At 45.3% G+C, this 11,344-nt stretch overlaps 1 long non-coding RNA gene across 1 annotated transcript; it reads left to right on the plus strand.

Moving 5' to 3' along the window:
- Positions 1-1,262: 1,262 nt before the first annotated feature.
- LOC115273805 lies at positions 1,263-6,769 on the plus strand. The gene is made up of 3 exons (XR_003900958.1): positions 1,263-1,770; positions 3,629-3,810; positions 6,342-6,769. It is a non-coding gene; the product is annotated as an uncharacterized LOC115273805 (long non-coding RNA).
- Positions 6,770-11,344: the final 4,575 nt, after the last annotated feature.

An 11,344-nucleotide genomic window follows, 5' to 3' on the forward strand; every position in this document is an offset into this window, starting at 1 on the left:
GCACAGCGCCCCGCGCCAACGCGCGCCCTCGCCGGGCGGCAATCCGGGGTCCCCTCCTGCTACGTGGACCCGGAAGCCGAGGCCTCGCGGTCCTGCGAAACCGGGCGCGGCCCACCGCCTTCGCCTTTTTGCCCCCGGGATCCAGGATCCCCGCGGGCCCGGACCTGCCAGCCCCGCGACTCCGTGGGTGCCTGGCCCTCCCACGGCCGCGAAAGCCGGTGGCGCGTCGCCACGGTCCCGGCCGCCGGGCCGCGCGCGCTTGGAGCCGAGCCGAGCTACGCTGCACGGGCGCCGGAGCTTGGGCGCCGTCTCCCCGTGGCCTGGAGGTTCAAGGGCGGGACTGGGCGGAATTCTGCAGGAACCCTCCGGGCCGGTCGGGAACACTTCTCTAACTTTGGGGACACTTGCTGCAGCTTCCGGCAGGGCCTTTATCAACGCTCGGAATCACTCGGTCACACTGTGCTCCGGTTCCCATTTCTCCTCTCCCACCACCAGTCACCTGCTCAGCGCAAACCCTCCCCCCCCCCCATCTATTGTCTCCTTTCCCTGCAAAACAGCCCCAAAGGGAGTGTCGTTAGCCTCATTTTCTTGAGCGTTCAGTTTGTGAAGAACTTTCTGGCGAGTCTTATTTTTCTCCTTGTGTATCTGGCTTTGTCTCCAAATTGGTCTTTATTTTTAGCTGTGCTAATTGCTATTTTTCTAAACCGCTCCCCAGTCGCCGGGCCCTGCCACCCATCCGTTTGCAGTGTTTTCACTAGCTGGCACTTTTCTTTTGCATCTTCTATTCTGAGCTGCCCGGTGCGCTCAGTTTCCCTCCCGCCTTCTACCCAGTCGCTCGGTCCCAGTTCTACCCCATCCCTGGCCTCCTGTGGTGGTTTCTCATTTCTGTCCTCACTCTTGCAACCTCTCAAAGCCACTTTCCTCAGAGTATTTCCCAGCACCCCCTGTCCCGGGCTGCCAGGAGAGGCTTTTCTGGCTGGTGAGGATCGAAGATGCTGAAGATGTCCCTGGTTTTGAGCTGCGTTGGAGGACGGAGGAGATTATGGTGATCAGGAACAAGCCTAGAACCCGCAGAAGGGCTCAATATAAAAACCCCTCCCAAGGGGCGCCTGGGTGGCCCAGTCGGTCAAGCTTCCTATGGTGGTTTGTGAGTTCCAGCCCCACGTTGGGCTCTTGTGCTGACAGCTCAGAACCTGGAGCCTGCTTCGGATTCTGTGTCTCCTTTTCTCTCTGCCCCTCCCTTACTTGCTCACTCTCTCTCTCTCTCTCTCAATAACAAATATTAAAAAAAATAAAAATAAAAACCATCCCCCTCCTGCTGGCCTCTTCTCAGGGAGCCCTCCCCGCAAGCTTCCAGGCCCTTGTAACATGTATCAAACCCCAGACAGCCACTTCCTTCTTCGGAAGAGCAGGACTTTTAAGCTGGGGCAGAGTCCCAGATCCAAGCGGTGGCTGCGATCTCAGGGCAGTGACGAGGGCATCTGTGCAGCACGCTGCCCCCAGAAAACTGCTCTGGAGGCCAAATTACAGGTGACAGAACAGGTAATTCTAACACAGGAAATAAGGAGACTGGCACAGCGTGTGAGCATCGGGCGTCACTAAACATGCCAGCTGCCAGGTCCAGCCCGACAGTGTCCCAAAGTGGCCTGGTGTGGCCTCGGACAGGCTCATGAACGCCTCCTGAGCTAAGAGGGCAGCCGGGCCTTCCTGAGATGAGGGGAAATGGCACAGCTTCAAATCGGTTTCACTGTCCTGTTGGCGAATTGAATGGTGAGCACAAAAATAAAGACCAGGGGACCATGGGGGCACCTGGGTGGCCCAGTCAGTGAAGCCACAGGCTCTTGGTTTCAGCTCAGGTTGTGATCTCATAGTTTGTGAGAGCGAGCCCTACGTGGCACTGTGCGTCAGCACAGCGCCCTATTGAGATTCTCTCTTTCTCCCTCTCTCTCTGTCCCTCCCCCTCTCTTGCTTAATTGGTGTCCCTCTCTCTCTCTCCCTCTCTCTCTCTCTCCCTCTCAAAATAAATAAGTAAACTTTAAAAATAAAGACCATGGTCAAGGTTTAATGTACACAGTTTAAAACTTTTGTTTGGGGACATGAAAAGACTGTGTTAGTGAAGTTGCTTTAAATATATTTTAAGTGTCTAAAGATCCAAAAGCCAGTTTTCAAGGTGCACTGTATAAAAGACCCGGATTACAGGTATAGAGCCTCACGATTCCTAAAGTTTAGCAAAAGAACACACACACATATACATACACACGATTAAGTTCTGCCTGCGGTTTGCATGGGGGCTGAAGGTCCCCACCACCCGGATGGCCCCCACCACCCGGATGGCATCACTTACTTGTCGTAGCTCATCCCAAGTCTTCTCAAATCTAGCCTCTAGAGGACAAGAGGCTTGGCCTCTTCCTCCCCCCGTTGGTCTCACCTTTGGTTGGACAGTCCTCATTTGGCCAGGCAAGGAGGAACAGCCTAGGATGTCAGAGTGATCGCTGACCTCAGAGTTCAGTATTTCTTGTTCTATTCAGAAACTTAAAAAAAGTAGTAAGCTGTGAGTGTACTATAGCATCTCGCTTATTGTACTATACATATTATATTTTAGAGTCTCCTATAAAGAGTGTTGTAGACCATTTGAGGCAGGTGAGGTACATAGCATGATAAGTAAGTACCCCACTCGGAATAAAGAGACCTAGGTACCCGTCCTGGGCATGGAGCCAACCAGCTGTGTGTCTTCAAATACAGCCTCATGGGATTGGACAACGTAGGATGGATGGCGCCTACGTTCTAGGGGTGCAGCATTCACTAGCAATAAACAAGCAAGCACCTGGCAAAGGGCCCAGCACATGTAGGCACAAGTATTTGCTGGAATCTGAATTACTCTTGCTCCCCTTTACAGTGCTGCTTTAGTGAACTTGAGCCTGTAACGGTGAAAAGTAGCATTTTTTAAAGAATTAATGGGGAATCAGCAAGGTTAGTAACAGTGTCATGCAATTGATACACGCAGAGAATGGAGGAAAGTAAATTGTTACAACCTCTCTGGAAGGCAAGGGAGGCAGATGTGTTAAGATGCATATTTGGCAACATGTATAAAAGCTTTCAAAATGTTTGTGCCCACGGACTGGTGAATAATTCTACAACTGATAATTTATGCCAAAGAAAGACTAAGAGGTGCAAAGATTATGTGTACAGTTGAACATCCTAACTTTTTTTTATCAATGCTATTTATAGTGCTCTAAATTCTCATTAATGGAGCATTAGGTGACTAATCTACAGTATATTCCTCTGATGGGATATTTAACAGACTTTTATTTTTTCATTGAAAAAAATCAGGATATAAATATCGAGAAAATCTTCAGTGGGGAAGAGGAGGAAATTCAGTCCAGTTATGGATAGAAAGCTTGCAGAAAACTAGACCAAAATGTTATTAACATTTATCTCTCGATAGACTAAGGGGTGGTTTTAATTTTCATGATTACATTTTCTAGTTTTGCAGACTTTCTGCGGTGTATATGCTCTCAAATCAAGGAGAAAAAAACAGGAGTTGGAAACTGGTCCAAAATCTCTACAAGATTGAACCTACAAATATTTACATCCACATTTTTTACAACATCAATGTTGCTGTCTTTAGACTCTGCATTTCCCACGGAAGAACCAAGCAGACACCAACGGCCTTTCCCATCTTTGATCACCCTTGCATTTCAAGTCACACACTCTTGGCATATCACAGCCAGAGGGATCCTTGGAGGCCGGGGTATTACCCTGCAGATCAGGAAACGGAGGCCCAGCGAGCGCTTCAGCGAGGACATGGTGGTAGGTCTCCTGAGAAGTTCGAGTCTGTTCTCCCCTCCCCGGTCCTGAGCCACTCTCCTTGCTTTCCTTCTGCCACATTTACTATTGCCACGGCCACCTCCCCTTCTTACAAGCAGGCACCGCACCCTTAGTCTCTGGAGCTCTTCTCTTGCACACCAACTCCCTTGATCATCAAGTCTCATGGCTTTTAATACCTTTTTTTAAATAGGCTTTTTAAGAGTTTTAGATTGACTAAAAAATTAACCAGGTCGTACAGAAGAGTTCCCATACATGTCTCGACCCTCTATGTGCACAGCCCCCCTTTTCAACCTCCCCCACCAGAGTGATACATCTGTCACAACTGATGAACCTATGTGACACGTCATACACCCAAGTCCATATGAAATCCCATTTTCTAAAAAAGTTTGTTTAATCTCCATATCCAACATGGGGCTCAAACTCATCACCCCGAGGTCAAGAGTTGCATGCTTTTCTGACTGAGCCAGCCAGGCAGACGCCCCCCAAATCCCATTATTACACCACAGAACTTCCACACTTGCCTGGACTTGCCTGCCTGACATCTTGGATGCCTGACGAGACCTCTCAAACTGAGTGTGTCTGGAACGGATCCTCCTCTCCCCGCCTGCACCTGCCCCTCCGACAGACTCCCCGTCTCAACTCCGGGCAACGCCACCCTTCCAGTTACTAGACCAATTATCTGGCAGGCACCTCTGATCATTCTTTGTCTCACACCTCCCATCAGATCCATCAAGCCATCCTGCACGTTCTACCTCTCGAAGAAACCGGGAAGTCTACGTGTTCACCACGTTCACCTCCACTAGAAGCTCCTGGTTCAGGGCATGACCACTGGGCTCCCTGCTTCCGCCTCACTGTCCTCTGTTATAAACCCAGCAACCAGAGGGGTCACTGAAATGAAGGGAGTCTCACCACATTGACCCTCTGCTCAAACTGCACTGGGGCTCCTCCTGTCGCCCCAAGAGAAAGCGCAAGACCTTATAAAGACCAACAAGGCCCCACATAACCAAGTCCTCCATTCCTGACTTCCTTTCCAGGTCTCCCCTGCTGCCTCCCAGCTCATCTGCTCCCACCCAACCTCCTCCTTATCCCTCAAACACCTCCGCACACGCTCCCACCTCGTGACTTTGCATTGGCTACTTCCCCAGTGCGCGGCACACACCCTCAGCGTCTTCGCGTCTGCATCCGGATGTTGCCTCATCAGTGTTTAAAATGGCAGCTCCACTGCCTGTATGTCCACACCCCCCTTTCCTTCACCCCCACCATGGGATGCAAGGCATGTATCACCTTCTAGCATTCTACATTTTTTAAAGGCAGAGTTTTATTTTTATTTTCTTTTATGAGGGGGGCAGGGGGAGAGGGAGAGGGAACCTCCCTCTCGATCCCATGACCCTGGGATCATGACCTGAGCTGAAATCAAGAGTCAGATGCTCAACCAGCTGAGCCCCCCAGGCACCCCTAGTGTCCTACATCTTACTTGTTATGTTTGTTCTGTTTCTCCGTACGGTCCCTACATCCACCCGACCTCCCATTCTCCCTGGAGTCCCAGCACCTAGAAGACGGGACCGTCATACAATGAGTACTCAACAAAACATGTTAATGAACCAAGAGAATCCTGATCTCCTCTCTCCCAAAATTCCACTAAGGTGACAGAAAAGCCATTAAAAACAGGTATATTTTTATAGGAAGGTATAAACCCATCTGGACAAGGTGTATGGGAAAGGAGGCAATAATGGAAGAGAGATTTCAGGCAATCTGAAAGCAGATGGAAATGCAGGAACAGTTAACTCAGAAATTCTACTTCTTAAGCATCTGCCCAAGAGAAATGAAAACAAATGTCCACATGAAAACTTGAATATGAATGTTCATAGCAACATTAATGGTAATAGTCCCAAAGTGGAAGCAACCCAAATGTGCATCGACTGACAAATGCACAAATGGACTTCGGCTCAGGTCATGATCTCACAGTCTATGAGTTCGAGACCCGCATCGGGCTCTGTGCTGACAGCTGAGAGCCTGGAGCCTGCTTCAGGTTCTGTGTCTCCCTCTCTCTCCACCCCTCCCCCCCCACACACTGTGTCTCTTTCTCCCTCAAAGATAAATAAACACTTCAAAAAATTTTAAACTGGGGAATGAAGTCCTGATGCATGCTACAACATGGATGAACCTTAAGAATGTTACACTGGGTGAAACAACCGTCACAGAATAGCACGCATTTCATAAATCATAAGTGGGCACAATCCCATTTATATAAAGCCCCAAATAGGCAAATTGGTGGAGACAGAGAGCAGATTAGTGGTTACCCAAACCCAAGGCAAGGAGAGAGTAGGCAGGGACTGCTGATAAGTACAAGCTTGCTTTGGGGGATGATGATAAAGTCCTAAAATTAGATTATGGTGATGGTTGTACAACTCTGTAAATGCCAAAAATCATTTAAGTGTATGTTTAAATAGGTGAACTCTGTGGTAATCAAATTATATTTCAACAAAATTGTTTAATCTTTTTTAATTTATGAGGATAAGAAACAGGTGACATACAACGGTTCAGAACTCAAACCACCATTGGCCTTCTTGGAAAGCTACTGGAAGATATGCTGCAACAAAAAATGGGCAAATGCAGAAACAGGAAAACAGGCTCCTGGGATCAGGGGACCCAACATGAGAGAGCGGCAAAGTCCCCATTGGTGTATTTGGTGTGCGACAGAGGAGGGCCACCGATCTGGATGGAAGCATCACACTGAAGCCTTCAGGAGCCTCATTTGATGAGTTTAAATGTTTGAAATTGTACTGAGACACATATGATAAACCTGTTGCTGGATTTGGTTAAAATTGGTGACAAGTATATAGAAAACTAAGCAAAGAAAAATCAGGCAATTATTAACTCTAGAGGGAGAAAAAAACCAGAAAGCACAAAAAAAAACGATCAATAAACACTATTCTCTGAAGACTTTGATATATTTGGGGGAGAGAAATGAAGAGAACAAAAAGTAAGATGGTGAAATCTTTATCGATCCTAAGGGGAAGTCAATAGAAACTTCTAAGATTGTTGTATTAAAACAGCAGCGATATACATTGTTTATGACATATGGAGGGAAAGTATTACAAGAAACCGTTTAAGAAAAGGGTAGTCTCTGAGGACTCAGCCTGGGAAGGAACGGTGAAGGGAAGTGCTATTTGTCATTGGCTCTTAGTACCATTTAACTTTTTAAACTCTTATACATACACATCATTTTAATGAAAATAAAATTAGCTTTAAAAAGTTCTAGCAATCACCACCTGCCTCGTACATAAGGAAAGAGGTAAGGCTTGGTGATATCAGGATGCCTGGGTGGCTCTGCTGGTTAAGCATCCAATTCCTGATTTCAGATCAGGTCATGATCTCATGGTTCATGAGTTTGAGCTCCACATCAGGCTCCACACTGACAAGTGCAGAGCCTGCTTGGGATTCTCTCTCCCTCCCCCTCCCTCTCTCTCTCTCTCTCTCTCTGTCTCTCTGTCTCTCTCTGTCTCTCTCTCTGTCTCTCTCTCTCTCTCTCTGCTCTTCTCACACACTCTCTCTCAAAATAAATTTAAAAACTTAAAAAATAGAGACTTGGTGATATCACTAATCATGGTAACAGCTAGATTTCTCTGAGTACTTGCTATGTGCTTGGCACCATTCTAGATGCTGTTTGAAATACTGTTCTCATTTAATGACTCCTTGGAGGGGTCTCAATTCTAGACGGCCTCTAAAGGTGGCTGGATCACCAACTGCAAGTCCAAATGCGGCTCTTCATGGATTAAAAGCACATTCACAGATATTTTCATTCGATCTTCACTAACATGGTGATATGGGAGTTTATAGATGTAGAAACGGTCTCTGGACTGCTCGATGTCATGGGGACAAGTGAGAAAGGAGGGCTAGAGTTCAGATCTCTTGGTCCCCGGTGCTCTCTGCATGACTGCCCCCATCCCCCCTCAAAAATGATTTTAAAAAATCCCTGTTCTGGATGTCTACTTTGTAACAGTGTACCCTTCTGTTGTTTTTAAATGTTAAAGAAGAAAAGAATTCGGCATTTTCAAGATTCTTTTTTTTCACTTTATTTTTTTCAATTTTTAAAAAATGTTTTATTTATTTTTGAGAGACAGATAGACAGTGTGAGCAGCGGAGGGTCAGAGAGAGGGAGACACAGAATCCAAAGACAGGCTCCAGGCTCTGAGCTGTCAGCACAGAGCCCGATGCGGGGCTCGAACCCACGAACCATGAAATCATGACCTGAGCTGAAGCCAGACGCTCAACTGACTGAGCCACCCAGGTGCTCTGGCATTTTCAAGATTCTTAACCTAGACCTTCCTTCAAATCTAAATTCAAAAAACGTCCTCTGAAGGGCACCAGGGTGGCTCAGTCACTTAAGCCTCCGATTTCTGCTCTGGTCCTGATCTCGCAGTTTGTGGGTTTGAGCCCCGTGTCAAGCTCTGTGCTGATAGCTCAGAGCCTAGAGCCTGCTTTAGACTGTCTCCTTCTCTCTCTGCCCCTCCACCACCGTCTCTCTCTCTCTCTCTCTCTCTCTCTCTCTCTCTCTCAAAAATAAACATGTAAAAAGAAAAACAAAAAACATCCTCTGAAAACCAAAACAAACAGAAAAACCATCCCCGCTGCCCAGAAGTGCATGGGTCCCCACAGACTCACACAAACATACGAGGCACGACCACACATGCCTGTCCTGGGGTTTCCTGAACAATCACTCTGCAGCACACATCTCCCACGAAGTGTTGCCCCATTGGGCGTGATCACGCAGACACCCTGGGGAGGCAACTGGGTAGGTGCCACTGTTGAGACCTTTTCAAAAACTTCTCCTTGGCAATGTCACATTCTCCTGGATATAGCGGGCAATAGTTTGTGGACCTAACCGGTTTTGGGACACCGCCAAACGCTATTTGTTGAAAATTAGAAGAACGCAGGGAGTGACAAGCTGGGCCAACTAGCCGGTGTGGCTTATAAACCGAGCCCAAGAGGGACTTCAAAGGAATCGGCCTTTGGCAATTACAGTTGATTCCTTTTCAAGACAAAACCACATATTTCACATCTTGGATATATAAAACCAGGCATGGCTAAAATAGAATGACTTCATAAAAGCAAAAATTTCATTAGTCAAGTTTATGGTCATTATATAATATACCCACAAATGTTCCTTACTAAACTTAATTTAAAAAGTGGACACTTTATGAACTAATCAACCCCATAAAACAGAGTTCAATAACAAACCTATTAAAATCATTTTTAACCCAAGCCTAATTGGTATGAAAAAATGCAAAAGTTTTAATGATTTTTATTGTCTTCTATTCATTTATGCTTATAAATTAATCTCTAAAACTCTTGAAAATGCTTCTTAAAATCATAAAACCCAACTAAGATACTGTTAGAAAGCAATCTAAAAGATGTTAAAATGTTTCCATCTATGATTTCCAAGTATCTTTTGGCCAGCCATCAAAATTTACTTGAAAGCTATTTTATACCTACTTTCCATGTGATTGTAGAAAATATGTCAAAAAAAAGTTAGCAAACACGTTAGAAAATCATCTGACAAAAACGCAGGGACTGCAAATCATGTCATTCTTTCATAAATTTTAGCCACATGGAAACTTCCTTGGGTTCCTCTTTCCTGGCCAAGTTCTCAGGAAATGATGACTATGTTCTTAGGTGAACAAGTTTGATATATTTATCAATGTTAAAGAAGATCACATGTGAATTTTTGCTCCCTAAGGAAAAAAAAAGTTGAAATAACACTCAAAGTCATAACTCAGATTTAAAAAAAATTTTTTTAAGTTTATTATCAGAGAGAGAGAGTTTGTGTGAGTGGGGGAGGGATAGTGAGAGGGAAAGAAAGATTCCCAAGCAGGCTCTGTGCTAATGGCAACAGAGCCCAATATGGGGCTCAATCTCAAGAACCATTAGATCATGATCTGATTCAAAACCAAGAGTTGAACGCTCAACCAACTGAACCACCCAGGCGCCCCTATAACTCAGATTTTGAACATACTTAGGGAGGAAAAAGACATGTGTGTATACCCATATGAATACATGTATATATGTATATGCATATATATACATATTTAAATGAGGTTGTAAGCAATCTAAAAAACAGGATTGTTGGCACAGCAGCTAAATGCATTTTTAAAGTTTATTTATATTTTTAGATTTTTAAAAAATAATTTTCCCAAAGTAGGAATCAAACACACGACCTTGAGAGCAAGAGTTGTGTGCTCTTCTGTCTGAGCCAGCCAGGCGCCCCACAGCTAAATGCATTTCACAGACAATCTGTACAGCTTACATCTTTCAAGAGTAGGCATTAATTCCACACAGACATCTGGCAATTGTCAGATCCAAAGCTTAAGCTGAAAGATCTTTCCATAAAAAGGAGTTACCTGTATAGGGAGGCAAATACCACAAATTTCTCATTACCAGTATCATTAGATGGGCTCTATTGACAAAGATAGGAGGATCCATTAATAGTACTTAGTTTTATATGTTTCCAGTCACAAATAACAGAACACTTTCTTTAATAACTGCGAATCCCACACTTTTACATAATAGGCTATGAAGTGCTGTTTTGGATCCAGTCCATATTTTGGAGGGATTTATAGATACAGGTAAAATTTGTTGCCAGGCACTATTTACAACCTTGAACAATCTTTTCAGCTTGAAGCCAAGTCTGTTCTCAGTCACCACTATCCTCGGCCTTTTTTAGTCACGGTCACCAGAAAGTTTCTTCACCCTTAACATAAACAGCGGTAAATTCTCCAAGTGCAAACATACCATTCTTGACTTTATAGGCTAAATGGATATGGGAGAGTTGAGGAATAAGGGCCAGTATCTGCTACATTTTGCAGGCATTTAGAACTTCGTTGTATCGGGTCTACCTGATTTCTTCATGTCTAATATTTTTATGCCATTAGATTAAAAATGCCAGTAGATTAAGAGCACCATAAAGCAATTTAAGTCAAGAGGATATCCACTCCTAAGTTGGTGACTAGCTGGGATCTTTACTGTCCTAATGTCGAGTATCTAAGTTCTGTCATATAAAAGGGACATTTAACAAGGCAAAGATGGGGAAGAGGAGTGTTTCTCAAGAGGAAAAGGGTCTAAGAACACTCACCTAACACAAAGAAAGCTGAGTAAATTTGCACGGAGACCCAGGTTTATTTTTATTTTTATTTTTTATAATAGTGTGTTGTCAAATTGGTTTCCATATAGCACCCAGTGCTTCTCCCCACAAGTGCCCCCCACCATGACCATCACCCCCTTCCTCCCTCCCCCTCCCCTTTCAGTCCATGGTTCGTCTTCAGTATTCAGTAGTCTCCCTTGATCTGTGTCCCTCACTCTTCCCCGCTCTCTTTCCCCCTTCCTCTCCCCATGGTCCCCTGCCAGGTCTTTCCTGTTAGACCTATGAATGCAAACATATGGTATCTGTCCTTCTCTGCCTGACTTATTTCGCTTAGCATGACACCCTCGAGGTCCATCCATTTTGCTACAAATGGCC

This window comes from Suricata suricatta, chromosome 2, assembly GCF_006229205.1.
Source record: "Suricata suricatta isolate VVHF042 chromosome 2, meerkat_22Aug2017_6uvM2_HiC, whole genome shotgun sequence".
Classification (NCBI taxonomy): Eukaryota; Metazoa; Chordata; class Mammalia; order Carnivora; family Herpestidae; genus Suricata; species Suricata suricatta.